At 44.6% G+C, this 15,848-nt stretch overlaps 1 protein-coding gene across 1 annotated transcript in view; it reads right to left on the minus strand.

Moving 5' to 3' along the window:
- LOC310667244 (uncharacterized protein) overlaps positions 1–15,848 on the minus strand; it is a 559,738-nt gene that overhangs the window by 109,387 nt on the left and 434,503 nt on the right. The window lies entirely within an intron of this gene.

Genomic DNA, 15,848 nt, shown 5'->3' on the forward strand with positions numbered 1-15,848 from the left:
CGGGATTCTTTAGCTGTGGTCTTGCATTGCAGGGAGTTGGACCAGAGGACCACTTGGGCAGGCATCCCCCAACTCGGCCCTACAGATGTTTTGGGACTACAATTCCCATCATCCCATACCACTCGTCCTGTAAGCTACGGATGATGGGAGTTATAGTCCGAAAACTTCTGGAGGGTCGAGTTTGGGGATGCCTGTTTTGGGGATCCCTCCCATTATTCTGTTCATGACTCATGTCCAAATCAGATGTGTGTCCATTTTTTCTATGCACATGTACATAAGTATGACAATAAACCAGTGGTGGGAAGGTCTACCTTTATCACTAAATGGAGTGATGGAAGCAAAACCTGTCCTCTCACACACCTAAGGGCCACCATTTCATTTCCTGCCCTGCCCTGTAACTGTCATATGCAACACTGCTTCTATTCTGCTGCCATTTTGTCTTCTGCCAAAAACTATGCTATTTGTCTCCACTCTGGCAGAATTAAGTAACTTACATAATTATGTATATAATTACATATTTATGTAAATTAGATTGTCATTACATTATGCTGTCCCTTTCATTTCAACTCAAATTCATTTCCCCATTTCCCCCCAATGCAAATGGGCAGTGAAACTGTAAACATTTACATAGCACTTGTGGACTGAAGACAACAACAGATTTGTATTTGCTGGATTGATTTATTTTCTGGACACGGGCCAAATAAGTGAGCATTGGCAATTTTGCCTGGTTTCATTTTCATCAGGATTCCCTGACATTCCTACACAGATTCTGCTCTGCTTCAAACCATTCTCTCCCAGCCTGTTATGGCTCACTTCCTGTGCTGGAAAAAACAGACTCTCTCCCGGCTCTTCACTCCTGCATTATAGCCAGTCTGGAAGGCAAGTGTTTTGCAAACCAATGGCACTTTAGTCTGGCCCTAACTTAACCGTCATTGGTTTATATGGGACTAAGTGTGACTAAGGATCCAAGCTAGGATGTGCGGGTGACCAGCACATGCTTTCAGCTGTGTGCATCATAGAAACTATTCCAGGTAGTGAGGAACTGGTTGTGGCTCTTCACTGTGTATACATATAGCAGAAAATGGACATTGCTGCTCAAATGAAGTGGCCCTTTTAGAACACAGGCTATCAAGAAATGTAGTGAATTTCTAAAGTGGCCTCCCCAAACTAGTCCACTGCAGGGGCTTTGGATCATTTATGATTCCATTTACTTCCTTTCACAAAAAAGATAATATCTCCAAGTGACTTCACTAAAATATATCCACTAAAACAAAGAAAACACGTTTAAAATGTTAATGCAGTCTGCTATGCCAGCTAGGTCATCAGAGGAGTTGTATTCCACAACCCCTGGAGGGGGGCAGGTTGGAGAAGACTACTTTGTCGTGTTTTGAAATGCCACGAAACTCCTACATCCAAAGCATGTCTCTAAAGGAGTGAGCATGCAACATAGACTCTTGCATTTCACAGTGCACACATCTCTGTTTTGCTCCTTACTGATGTGCTGGAAAGAGACAGGTCATTGTGGCTTTCACCGCATGAATGAATCCAACACATTTGATTGTCAACTATATTTCAAAGTAGCCTTATATCACTGGGGGGGGGGGGAGTTTCTGAGCTACCGAAAGGTTAGCTCAGTTAACAGTTCTTACTATGCTCCAGGTTGGGCAACTAGTCGACTAAAAATAGGGGCAGAAGACATTCTGCATTGATCTGCAGCTTGTTTTCATGCCCATGGACACCTGCTGTCTCAGATACCAAAGCTCAAATATTTGCAGTATGGATTCTGGTGGACATATTTTGTTTACTGTTTTCAAGTGTTGACCTTTTGGATGCCTAGTATACTGAAACACCAGCTTGCTTGTTTTTAAAAGTGTGGGTTCTGAAATCTGGTTTTTTTTGGGGGGGGGGGGGGAATCAATCCACTGGGCTAATCTGGGCCAATATCCAAGACATCCATTGAAAGCAGTTCTGCATTAATTATCTGAATTTGAGAGGGAGATGTTTGGCCATGGGTGTAGCTGGGGGGGGGGCAGCGAAGGGCAGCTCCTCCCCCTAAATCGATAAAAAATCAATATAAATACATAGCTAACTGAGGTTCTGCCCCCACAACAAAAGGCCTGCCCACCCTAATAAAAATCCTGGCTACTCCCATGTGTCTGGCCAAGGGGGTAGAAGGGGTTACATTTGGGGGCAGCTGAGGTCAGCAGGGGGGCTGCACTCTTAGCTTTCATTTTCAAAAAGTAAGTCCCTACATGCTCTAGTTCAGGGGTCAGCAAACCTTTTCTGCGGGGAGCCGGTCCACTGTCCCTCAGACCTTGTGGGTGCTGGACTGTATTTTGAAGAAAAAAATGAACGAATTCATTTTTTTTTAAATATAATTTTTATTCAGTTTACAAATAAGACAAATTAATACAATTCAAACAATTTATAAAACCATTCTCTCATTTTTTGACTTCCCTCAACTTTGCTGGTACTCCTTCCCTTCTCAATTTTCCACACATTTCTTGGTTCATATCTACTTCTTAAATTAAATCTGCTTTCAATCCATAATTTTAACTTTCATTTTTACAAAGCTTCTCTGAACGTTACAAGCGTTATTTGTTTTTCACTTAAATTATGCATATATTCTGAGAATTTTTCCCATTCTTCAATAAATCTCTGATCTCGTCGATTCCTAATTCTTCCTGTCATTCTATCCAATTCTGCAAAGTCCATCATTTTCATTCTCCATTCTTCCAGTGTTGGTAGTTCTTCTTGTTTCCATTTCTGGGCTAACAATATTCTCGCTGCTGTTACTGCGTACAAAAATAATTTCCTATCTTTCTTATTTATCTCATTTCTCACAATACCTAGCAGGAATGCTTCTGGCTTCTTAACAAATGTATATTTAAACATTTTCTTCAATTCATTATATATCATTTCCCAATAATTTTTAATTTTCTTACATTCCCACCACATATGATAAAATGTACCTTCTTTATCTTTACATTTCCAACATTTGTTGCATCCCTTATACATCTTAGCTAATTTCACTGGTGTTAAGTACCATCGATACATCATTTTCATCACATTTTCTTTTATAGTTATACAAGCAGTAAATCTTAAGCCTTCTCTCCACAATTTCTCCCAATCCTCCATATGTATGTTATATCCAAAGTCTTTCGCCCAGTCAATCATATCTGATTTTATCTCTTCATCTTTTGTGTGCCATTCTAACAATATTTTGTACATTTTAGCCATAATTTTATAGTCACTATTTATTATTTCTTTCTGGAATTTCGACTCTTTCTCCACAAAACCATTTAGTTTAAGCTCTTTTCTAAACATTTCATTAATTTGGTAATAGTGCAGCCAAAAAATGAACGAATTCCTATGCCCCACAAATAACCCAGAGATGCATTTTGAATAAAAGCACACATTCTACTCATGTAAAAACACAGTGAATTTCTGGTGCTAGGAAAGCAGAGGCTATGAATTGTGCAAACCTAAAATTCTTATATGTGCTTGAATCCTTCCTGCAGTTGTGGAGGAACAAAAATAATTCAGGCCAAAGATCAATTTTCTTGGGCAGCTGTTAAGCTCCCCCCCCCCCCCGGTAAAAGTACCCTTAAATGTTTCAGGCTTCCTTTCAAGCTTCAAAGAGGGGACCAAAAGTCTCCAGATGGCGTTCAGTGTTATTACTAAGACAAAAGGCTTCATCAAATTACACATTTACATCACGAAGGCGTTTGGATTGTTCCCAAAAGGTGAAATTCAACGTGGAGGCCTGGCTTCCAGGGGCTGACTCTGTACAGAAAGCAGGTCAAGGGACTGACTACACTGCTGGGTAAGACAGGTCCAGCTCCCCAGGGATTTCTCCCTTGTGCATAAGTATCCACACCTGTTCCGTATTCTTTGCTGCTTCATGGTGCAAGTTGGCCTCCCACGGTGGGAGCACATTTTCAGGGCACTGCCTGGAAAAGGACGTCTCCAGCTTCCTTCTGTGCCAAGTGGATCTGCCCCCCTTATAACCAGATCCCACTCTTGGTCCTCTCTGTAGAAATACATGCAGTTTAGTTCTGCTGAAGGAGCAGCCTGAAGGTTGGATCCCTGCTTTTGTATCTCCTGCAGGGGAACCTGACAATCTAAAAACCTGGCCATTCACAACTGATGGCAGTGCATATATATTTTGCAACTTAAGCCTTGGGTACGTTCTGTATACAAGAAGTTCAGGAAGGTGCAGGTTGTCTCTCAGCACTGGGGGGGGGGGGGGGTAGACCAGACTGAGCAGGATGGTTGGATCTAGTTCATTTGGGTTGATTACTAGAAGCAATCAACCCAAGTGAGAGGCAAAACTGGTTTTGAGTGGTGGCAATATGCTCAGAATTAAAGAAGAAAGAGGCTTTGAGCTCATCCTGAGCCCACTAAGTGGTTTTCAGTTCCAGAACTGAGCTCATAGCTTTATCATATAGTTTTGGGCCCTTGGAGAAATCATGAAGATTCAGGCTGGCTTTTTGGTTTTTTGTAAACAAAAGAGTTTACTATACTATACACCACCATCCCAGGTAGAACCTTTTTGGCACAAAGGTGGAGAAGAAGCCTAGTACCTACTAAGGAAGAATGACAGTGTAAAATGTTTGAATGTGCTGAACTGGCTGGTCTGACGAACAGGATAAGGGAAAACAAAGATAAGGCATATAAGGAGGAATGGACAATGTTTCAAGAACCAGTATAGACAAATAAATAGCTTAGCAGGTCTTGAGTAAATCCAGCAGAGTTGCAATAGATAAAAGTATTTAACAGATAACAGTTTGGATGATTAAAAAGATGAGGATTATGTGGAGTAGTAGAAAAGCAAAGGAACCAGGAAAAGAGCGGAAGGGAAGTCATGCTGTCTTTGGTATGAAGTGGGATTTTTAGTTCCATGCTGGCTTGTCTGTGGGCACCTTATTTGCCAAACAGGAAAAAGAAAAGCAAGGCCCCTGCAAGGGATCTTGGGGCTTAAAATGCTCTCGTGGTTTGGCAGGCAAAGAGCAACTCCTCACTCAACCCTCCTGGCAGGAGCAGCATAGCACCGCCTCCTTCTCTTTGGGCCCCTAGCAGACCCTCTCCGTGCTGTTGGACTGGACTCCATTTCCAAGGCTAGCAAGGAGAGAGGCTGGAGGAAGCAGGAGGCCACGGGGCAACCACCAAGCTCATTGGCAGAGTCCCTGCAGTACACACAGACGTTGCCCGCATCTTCAGCAGTGGCAAACTCTGGGCTTAGAATTTCAGAGGCACGCCCTGGGCAATGCCAACATTTGGAAACCCCTCCTGAGGCGTCCTCTCGGTTCGGCGGCCAGTGCAGGTGAATTGATCATGCCCCCCAACTCCACCTCTGTCTCCAAATCAAAGGCTCAGGCAGCAGGGGTAGAAAATACACTCTCTACTTGTGTCTCAGCATAGCTCAGTGGGTTAGAGCATGGTGCTGATAACACAAAGGTTGCAGGTTTGATCCCGATAAGGGACAGCTGCATATTCCTGCATTGCAGGGGATTTGACTAGATGATCCTCCGGGTCCCTTCCAACTCTGCAATTCTATGATTCTATGACCCTGAAGAGCCACTACCTGCCAGAGGAGATATTACTGGGATAGATGGACATGCTGTGTAGTCTGATCTGGTTGCTTTCTATGCTTATTGAAGTTCATGGCTTCTTTTAATACCAGGTCTAGCCAACCCAGAGGCTCCATGCTGCCTGCCAATTATAAGAGACAGACGTGGCATTATTGGCACCGGAAGAGAGATCTGAGACTGTGCAGTTCTTAGTAGCCCACTATTCTGAAACCGCATCTCAGACTGCAAGGTTCTTGGGCCCATACCCCAGAAACCCTGGCACACAGATTTGCCCGTGCTACTGCTAACAGAGAACTGTTAGATAAATGCAATTTGTTTATTTATTATTATTTCATAAGTTTATACATCGCTGGATCTTTAAAAAACCTCAAAGCCGTTTTAAAAAAGATAAAACAACAAAATCAAGAAAAAAATTACAAGCCCACTTAAAAAACCCCAAAAGTTAAAATGCTGAGATTTAGAATGCCTTGACCTTCTAAGCACCTGGGCAGGCTTGTCCATACAGGGATCCTTTGGACAGGCCCCAAAAAGGTGAGGGCACCTGCTTGATCTCAACAGGCCGGGAGTTTCAAAGTGCAGGTGCTGCCACAGTAAATGATCGAGTTCTTACAAATGCAGAGCCGGTGATATATGGCGCCCATATTGGTGCCAATTGTGCTGATTGAAGCAGTCAAGTTGCCACGTCATGAATGCATTAATTTTGTTGCTGATATAACTAGCAATAAAGGGCAGCTTTGGTAAGTAAGGGAGGCGATTATGGATTTGGGCTAGACTGGCCTTGTGATGCCCTTTAGTACAGGAACAGAATCTGTGGCTGTTGCTGAGCTCCCAGTTCCCATCAACCCCAGGCAGCATGGCCAGTGACCAGTGCTCAGGATGATGGGAACTGGAGTCGAACTCCCTCTGGAGTCTGCCCCCCCCCCCGCTGCTTCAGAGCACCCATCAATCTTTGGCTCTACATGTATGGCAAGCAAACCTCTTTGCTCCTCCTGCCATCTCTTCTCTTTTATTAAATTTGACATCAGTTCTGGGCTGCTTGAAACTCAACCCTTCCAACGCCCAGGCTGTGGCAAGTGATTTATTATGGTTCTGCTGGCTGGACTCCTTAAATATTAATTTCAGTAATTATTAGAGGCAAGAAAAGTGAGAGGATAAATAAAGGTTAACATAAATTTGTACACACACACACACAAAAAAAAGGGAGCAGAAGGAGAGATGCCCTACTATTTGCCACCTGCGCTGCTGTTCTGGGGGAGACAAGAGATTCTCACCCTCTGGCTGGGAGATTGAGCACCCCAAAGTCTTCAGATCACTAATATAACAATGAACAGCATCCCACAGCTGCTCTAACTTTTCCTCCACAATTCCTGCCAACCTTGAAAACCTTTAATGCACTGCCAAAATCAACTCTTTAGCCTGCTGCATCATTATCAGAGATCACATTTAATTTCATGGCAAGGCTCCAGGAACTGATGAATGATTTGTTTTGGATTGCAATTGTCAGGGGAGCAGGAACTCTTCCTGTTGTGAGGAATGTAAGAGAGGCTGCTCATCTCAGGAGTGCTCTGATGGTGTTTCCTGCTTGGCAGGGGGTTGGACTCAATGGCCCTTGTGGTCTCTTCCAACTCTATGATTCTATGATCTTTTGGGCCAAGGATGTGACTGTCCAGTAGAATCCAGGATACTTTAATAACAGCAGCAGCAGCAGCAGCAACACCACCTCTTTGCTTTCCTGGAGGGAAAAGACTGGCTGCCCATTCTGTCAAACTGGAAACTATTTTCCAGGCACTCCTTGGGATACCTACCATCCACATTGCCCAAGACAACATAGGGAAACTCTTCTGGGAACTTCCTGGAGACCACCCAATTTTCCTCTGTCCACAACTATAGAGGGGGAGGGAATGAGTGAGTAGGTTATGGAATGGCTCAGTCTTTCTCCTTCCTACTTCCCCAATAAAAGGCAGATAAGAAGTGGCAGTGGGGGTTAGAGCCAGAATTGTTTGGAATAATCTTACTATCTAGATCTGACCTGGCAGTGGCAGACTTGATGCCCTGTGCAAAACCAAAATTTGATGCCCCCCCCCAGCCCTTGTGCTGCCTTTCCAAAGGCAGGGAAGGAGGCATCTGGCTTTGGGGAGAAGGAGCGGGGACTCAGGCAGGGTCCCAGAGCCTTTCCCTAGCTTGGAAAGCACTAACTAGGCTTTGGGAAGGAAGCGGGAGGACTTTGGACTCTGTCTGAGCCCCCCACTCCCTTCCCAAAGCCCAGCACCTCCCTTCCTGGTCTTTGAGATGGTGCCCTCTCAGCTCAGTGCCCAGTGCAGGTGCATCATTCCTACAGCCCTCAATCCTCCCCCGCTTCTGGAGACTGCAAAGTTCCCCATAAGCCAGTTTAAGCAAGGCCCAGTGGTCACAGCACCATTCTGAGCTGATGTCCATTGAGTTCAAGAAGCATCTTTCAGTTTCTCCCAATTTAGAATTGGGCTATGAACCCACAACATGGACTTGGGATGGAAGGTTCTGACAATTTCGGCTTTCTCAGTTTTGACTTTTCCAAGCTTCAATTCACATTTAAGATCCACATTTGTGGTGGAGTCTCCTTCTTTGGAGGTCTTTAAGCAGAGGCTTGACAACCATATGTCAGGAGTGCTCTGATGGTGTTTCCTGCTTGGCAGGGGCTTGGACTCGATGGCCCTTGTGGTCTCTTCCAACTCTAGGATTCTAGGATTCTATTCTATGATTCTATGACATTTCTCTAGCAATCTGCAAATTTTCTTTCAAAAAATCCTCATGAAAATTCTTAAGCTTTTTAGTGTGAAATTCCCACAATACACACATTTTTGTATCCAGTTTGGGCTAACAAATTTTGAATGATGGCTGGAGTAGGGTCTTACATTCCCCTAATATGTACCTCATTCGGGGATGTGGTTATAATAATAATATAATAATAATTTATTATTTATACCCCGCCCATCTGGCTGGGTTTCCCCAGCCACTCTGGGTGGCTTTCAAAAAAATATTAAAAATACAATAAAATATCAGACATGGAAAACTTCCCTAAACAGGGCTGCCTTCAGATGTCTTCTGAAAGTGAGATAGTTGTTTATTTCCTTGACATCTACAATATGTCTACAAGAAAGAAGATTCCACCTAAACATTAGGAAGAACTTCCTGACAGTAAGAGCTGTTTGACAGTGGAATTTGCTGCCAAGGAGTGTGGTGGAGTCTCCTTCTTTGGAGGTCTTTAAGCAGAGGCTTGACAACCATATGTCAGGAGTGCTCTGATGGTGTTTCCTGCTTGGCAGGGGGTTGGACTCGATGGCCCTTGTGATCTCTTCCAACTCTATGATTCTATGATTCTATGATGGGAGGGTGTTTCACAGGGCAGGCGCCACCACCAAGAAGGCCCTCTGCCTGGTTCTCTGTAACCTCACTTCTTGCAGGGAGGGAACCACCAGAAGACCTTCGAAGCTGGACCTCAGTGGGGTGGAAATGCTCCTTCAGGTATACAGGGCTGTTTAGGGCTTTAAAGGTCAGCACCAACACTTTGAATTGTGCTCAGAAGTGTACTGGAAGCCAATGTAGGTCTTTCAAGACCAGTGTTATATGGTCTTGTCGGCCACTCAGTGGCTTAGCAAGGTCAGGTGGTACCCGGTGCAGAAAATTTCTTGTCACCACTCCACATTGAATTTTTAATTTATTTTTTGCCTGCAAAAATGGTTTGACTTTATTTCATATTCTCTTTCAAAGGAATGTGGATTCTGGGCTCTGATAACAAGTAGGCGACTGTGGACAGATACAGTACTTAATTCTACAGGATCGGTTGTGTTTGGCTTGTGTTATTTTATTTATATTTATTGTTTATTTATTTAATAAAATTTAATTTAAAAAACAACCTGCAAAGTGGTTTACCAAAACAAAGAACCAAAAAAACCCCCACAGCAGTAAAATCAAGAAAAATTAACACCCTACTTTAAAACATACAAAAGCTAAAATATTAAAACCGATTAAAATTACTTCAACTTCCTAAGCATCTAGGTATGCTTGCCTAAACAAGAATGCTTTTAGCAGGGGCAAAGGCACGTGGTTCATTGCAATAGGCGGGGAGTTCCACACTAAACAATGCAGTACAGATATTATGTGGAACCTGAAGTAGTGCTTGAAACTACGGAAGGGGAGGTTTTATTTATTGTGATTCCACCATGCTCTATATTGTCTGAAAAGGAAAACATTTATTTAAAAAGCAGGACTGCACAGCAGCAATCTATTCGCCTGCGAGTCTCATCATGATCCGGGGGACTTATTCCCGAGCTGACGGTGCATAAGATGGGCTGCAACCCTAGGCACCCCTTGCATCCACCTTGTAGCTAAAAATCTGCACAAGCCTGCACCAGAGAATTGTAGAGCTGGAAGGGACCCCTGAGGGTCATCTAGCCAACCCCCTGGGGCAATGCAGGAATCTCAACAAGACCATCCCTTACTGATGGCCATCCAGCCTCTGTTTAAGATCTCCGAGCAGAGGAGAGTTCTTTCCACTCTCGAACAGCTTTGCCGGCCAGAAAGCTCTTCCTGATGTTTAGACAGCTTGTGGGAGGCTTGGGAGTTGTGGGTGGGCGGCGCGCCATTGTCCTGCGCTCCCGGGCTGCTTTGGGGGGGGAGCCTCCCAAGCCTCCCTCGAGCTGTCCAAATGAAGGGAGAAGGGGGGACGACTGCCTGCAAAGTGTACGGCTCCCCCACCCCCAGAGAGCAGCCCCGGAGTGCGGGGCAACGGCACACAGCCTGCCCACAACTCCCAAGCCTCCCCTGAGCTGTCAAAAAGAAGGGGGAAGGTCGCCAGCAAAGCAGCGCAGCTCCCAACCCCCCCACCAGGAAGCAGCACAGGAGCTGCCATTTTGTCACCCCCCCCCCAGTAATGACACCCGGGTCAGCCCACACACCCCTTCCTATGCCGCTGCAGCTGCTCCCAGTCACCAGTCTAGCTGCCACATTCTGGATTAATTGCAGCTTCCAGGTCACCTTCAAAGGTAGCCCCACGTAGAGCGCATTGCAGTAGTCCAAGCAAGAGATAACTAGAGCATGCACCACTCTGGCGAGACAGTCTGGGGGCAGGTATGGACTCATCCTGTGTCCCAGGTGGAGCTGGTAGACAACCGCCCTGGACACAGAATTAACCTGCGCCTCCATGGACAGCGTCCAAAATGACTCCCAGGCTGTACACCTGGTCCTTCAGGGGCACAGTTACCTCATTCAGGACCAGGGAGTCCTCCACACCTGCCCACCCCCTGTCCCCCAAGAACAGGGCTTCTGTCTTGTCAGGATTCAACCTCAATCTGTTAGCCGCCATCCTTCTTTACATCCTCAAATTGTTTGTTGTTATACCCTCTTACCTTGTGTGATCTTGACTATTCCAGCCCCCTCCTGCCACTGCTGACTTCCTCCCGCCCTCCTACTCATTCCTTATACCTTTTTTTGATGTGTTAAAACCCACATGAAATGGTCACCACCTGTAATAAAATAGTTGAAGCTAGACAGTCTTGACTGGCCTTTCTCAACCTTGTGTCCCCAGGTGTTGGACTACAACTCCCATCATGGTGGGACACAAGGTTGAGAAAGGCCTGCCTAGAAAATAGAAGGTGCAAATTAGGCCCAGACCAATCCACCAAGCACAAATGTGCAGAGAGGCCTGTTTATTGCCATAAACGTCCTACCCGCCTACTGCAAAGTCTTTGTCAGAGAATGCCCACACACCCTTTTGCCAAGGCGGACCACGGGTTTTTCCAGTCCAGCATTGTCTGCACTGGCAAGGCTCCTTCCCAGCCTTATTCAACTAGGGACCTTCTACATGCAAGGCTTGCTCTCCACCACTTCCCCAAAACTACAGCCTGACAACTCCAGGTTCTCCAGGTTTTCACCTGAGGAAGAATCAGACCACGAGGCCAAGGAGGCTGAACCTGTTGACTTTTCTGCATCAGTCCCATTCTGCATTCTGTTTCTGCCTCATGCAAGAACTGGTTTTTATATAGTTTTATCTAATTTATTTAGAATACCAAGAGCTGGTTTATATAATCTGATGAGCGGAGCCTCAGCTGCTCATGGCTGAGGAATGGGGCAAATCTGTCCGTTTTGGTTTCTCTCGTTCTTCTAGTCTTAAGTTCAGTTCTCCACATTTCTGCAGCAGTTTGCAATTAAAATAAAAAAGAACTCCTTATGACAATTCATCAGCATTTCAGTGCAGATATATTTTAATATACACATTTTTGTATTTGATTTTGCTAAACATGCACATTTTTTGCAAAGCAATTTCCCTTAATATAGTTAATTTTTTATGCTGTTTACATGAATATATTCAGTTTTGTGCACACATTACCCTAGTATATTACTCAGCTGGAGAACTGCACTGCAAAATTCAAGGGAATGAGAATTCTGAGGGATCACACATTTTTCCAGAAAGTGTGGATTAGGTAGGTTTGCCTTTAAATGTGAATGGAATCAGATTTCTCCTTTATCCTGACCCATGGCTGTGATTTATTTTTCCAGCTTATATTTGCACATCATACATTTTTCATCATACATGGCTTCTATAGAGACTTCCCAACTCATCCCGCCATGGCATTCTAAGTATCCCTTGTTTTGCTGCATATCCGTTAGTTTTTTTGCCCCATTTTCCTCCCATCAATTTCTTGGTTGTTGTTAACTGTTGCTCAAAGTACTACCCCTACCTGTAGAACAGTTTTGGTGTCATATCATTTTAGGTACTCTTCAAAATATTCCCACTCTCCCCTTATTTTGGCTGTCATATTTTCTAGTTCTGCAAACATCAGTTTATACAGCCATTGTTCTTTTGTTGGAATAGCTTTCTTCCCAATTTCTGACATTTGCTCTTCAAGCTGCAGCTGCTGCATAGAGGAATAAATTATATGCCTTCTTTGGTATCTTTTTTAATTCCTCACGTACCATCTCCCAAAATTCTTTGGCATGTTTCCCCCCCCCCCATATGCGTAAGAGATCCTTCCACCTCTGAGCACTTCCAACAGAATTTAGACCCTCTTTTATACATTTCAACGTGTTTGCTGGCATTAAGTACCACCTGTAAACCTTTTGTATATTTTCCTTTATCAAATAACAGGTTGCAAAATTCAATGTTCTATTCCATAGCTGCTATTTCAATGTTGTGTCCAATAACTATCGCCCAGTGTAACATTGCAGTTGTAACGAATTCAACTTTAGTCTCCCACTCTAATAAGATTTTATATGTTTTATATATTAGGGTGTTTTTTTTTGTTATTTCCCAATACTGTGTGTTTCTTCTGAGCCACCATGAGCTCAGAAACACATTTCCTGAGGCGAATGTGTCAGTCCCTGAAAAGGTGAACAGTTGCCTAGACAAGAGCAAGTTACTGTCAATGTGAAAGTGCCTTGAAGAGATTTTTCACTGCACCAGAGAATCTAGTCATAGGGCTTTTCAAAGGTGCCGCCATTTCCCGTCACCTTTCCCAAAGCCAAGACACAGCGACGAAAGAACGCAGCATGGAGGTTTTGGGAGAGCTGAGAGGCTTTAAGATTCCCCTTGAAAACATCCAATAAAAACAGTCTACTGTGCATGGAAAAGAAGGGAGGGAAGGAGCCTCCAGTCACACATATTCTGTGGTCAAGTGTTTCCTGCCATTTGTTAGCACTGCCAGTAAAAATGAGGGATTGTTTGATCCCCTTCCCTTTTTATCGAGCTGCAGGAAATGGCAAGCTCACATTTTGAAAAGAACCCCCCTCCCCGCCGCCCTCTCCTCCTCAAAATATGACATTTAGGGAATGGAGTATTTCAGCGCTGACAGGATGGATCAGCTCAGAGAAGTTGGCGAATTAAAGCAGAGCCCTTCCACACCCTGACAACTTGGCCCCAGACTAGCCGCTCTTACAGCCCGGACCCCTTGCTCCTTCCCCCTTTTTTGCTTCCCAAAAGAATTTCTGAGAGGGGCAGGGAGAAACATTTGACATTTAGGCCACGGACACTTTTTAGTGGTGGGAAATGTGCATTTTTGTGTACTCTGTGTGTGTAGGTGTGCATACTTGGTTTCTGTCCGCTGCTGACACCCACACCTCCCGACCTCCATTCTCCGCTTAGACTAAAAGTCCGGCTGGAGGGGGCTACTGTGAGGCCAGCACCCCAGGACACATCTGCTGGATAGACATTCTGTGATGCATTTGAGCCTTCCTTGCTTTGCGCCCAAACTCAAGTTCTGTGCTTGCAAGTGCGTTGCTTAGGAAAGGCGAGGATTCTTGATCCTCTTCACAAAGTTAAGTTGGTGCATTTGTAGTCACGGTGCTATGTTGCATTTCTGCTCACATTGGAGGCTGTTTCTTCTGCTTCCCTTGTCCATGGCTTTTTTCAAACCCCTGCCTTCCTTTCCTTGACCCTTTGCTCCTTTTCTGTGCCTTCTGCCCAGTGCAGACTTCCCCAGAAGACGTAAGCTGTTCTGGGTGCCTCTGGGCACTTCAGCAAACTGAATCCTGCAACCTGACCACCACCACTGCCCCTGGAGTTCAGATTTTAAGACACAGCGGCCGGCGGGGAGTGGGGGCAACCTCTGCTTGAAATTGCAAAATGACACTCCATCATCATCATCATCATAATCAACATCATCATAGCCAAGAATGGTGATGGTGATCTCCAAGCAAAATTGCACTTTATTTAGCACTGCAGAGCAGGGATGGGCAAATGTGTCAATTTTTCTCCCAGTTTCTCATTTTTTCCAATATTAAGTTCAGTTCTTCACATATCCACATCAGTTTGTGATTTGTAAAAGCCTTCCTCAGGATTTTAGCATGCACTTTTTCCAATATACACATTTTTGTATGCAGTTTTGTCAAAGGTACATCTTTTCCAAGCAATTCCCCACCCCCGCCCTGAATGAATTTTTTGTATGTTATTTCCAGTAATCTTTTAATGCACACTTTATCCTTCCATTCACATTTTTGTGCCCATTGCTTGGCAGGAGAAGTGTGTTGCAAAAGTTGGACAAGTGCAAATTTTGAGAGATTTCTTCTTTCTTGTATTTTTGGGGAAAGTGCCATGTAGGTCCACCTTTAAAGAGGAACTGGATCGAACCTATTTATTAGGAAGGGTTTGGGAACAATGAATCTATTTCACAGTTTGGGAGATTATCAGCCATTACCAGAACAAATCTGCAAATGGAAAGTGCTTGCAGAAGGAGCTGAAGAATTGCAGTGGAGTTAGGCTGGCATGGAAGGAATGAAGGAAGAAGAAAGGAGTCATTTAAAGAGCTATTTTGCAGCTCAGTGCAAGTCCAAAGTAAACCCCAGGCCTGTCTGTGGTGCCTTGAACAAGGCAGGGCTTTGCTTGCTTATTCCACCTTCCCTGTCTCAGCCAGATGAAAAAAACATGGGGGTGGGGTCTCATTTAAAAGCTCCATTTATAAGTTACACAAACATGCACCCCTACTTCCTCTGGCATGTTGTCTTGCTGAGGCGCTGGCAGCAGCATACAGGTCATCGCTGTCCTCACCGCTTCTCAGCCTTTTCATTTCCCAATTTGTCTTGTTTTGGGAAAGTGAAAATCTGTTCTGTCTGAAGAGCAGCACTTAGTATTCCTTGGAATGAATTGGTTTTGCAAAGTTGCTCACCATACATATATATTTTGCACCGTTGGAGGGGGCAGTGGTGGTGGGCGATGCAGTGGGGAAATGAGCTTTTATTTTGGGGGATCAGTCATACATACCTCTTAACAAACAAACAAAAGGCTCCTCAAGACATCCTTTTCATTGTGCATTCATGGCTTTTGTGCTCATAATCTTACTGGGGTGGTCACATACACAATCCTGCTTTCAATATTGTTTGTGCCTGCAAGTTTCATGCAGACATACTGCTTTGTTTCCAATCACCATGTCCCATAGTGTCCTGCTGAAGCCCTGATTCAGGTGTGTGTCTTGCTTTTGTTGCAAGCACGCCCCTCCTGACGGCAGCCTTTGAAGAACATGCCAGGACAACGAGTAACAAGCAGAATGTGTGGATGGTCCAGCATAAATCCACCAATACTATTGTTCTCTCACTGTTATGTTGCAAAATACACCTGCTCCAATATAGAATGTGTGGCATGGGCTGTGCAGTCAACTGCAATTTAAGTGGCTAAGCTGGGAAAGGTTGCTTGGCTGCTAGGACTAGTCTTGGAGCAGCAGTTGCAGGGCAAGCTAGGCTGGTGGACACCCCTTTCTTCCATGCCCCCCTCTCCCCCCCCCCCCATGG

This window comes from Podarcis tiliguerta, assembly GCF_965153285.1.
Source record: "Podarcis tiliguerta genome assembly, chromosome: 16".
Taxonomy (NCBI): Eukaryota; Metazoa; Chordata; class Lepidosauria; order Squamata; family Lacertidae; genus Podarcis; species Podarcis tiliguerta.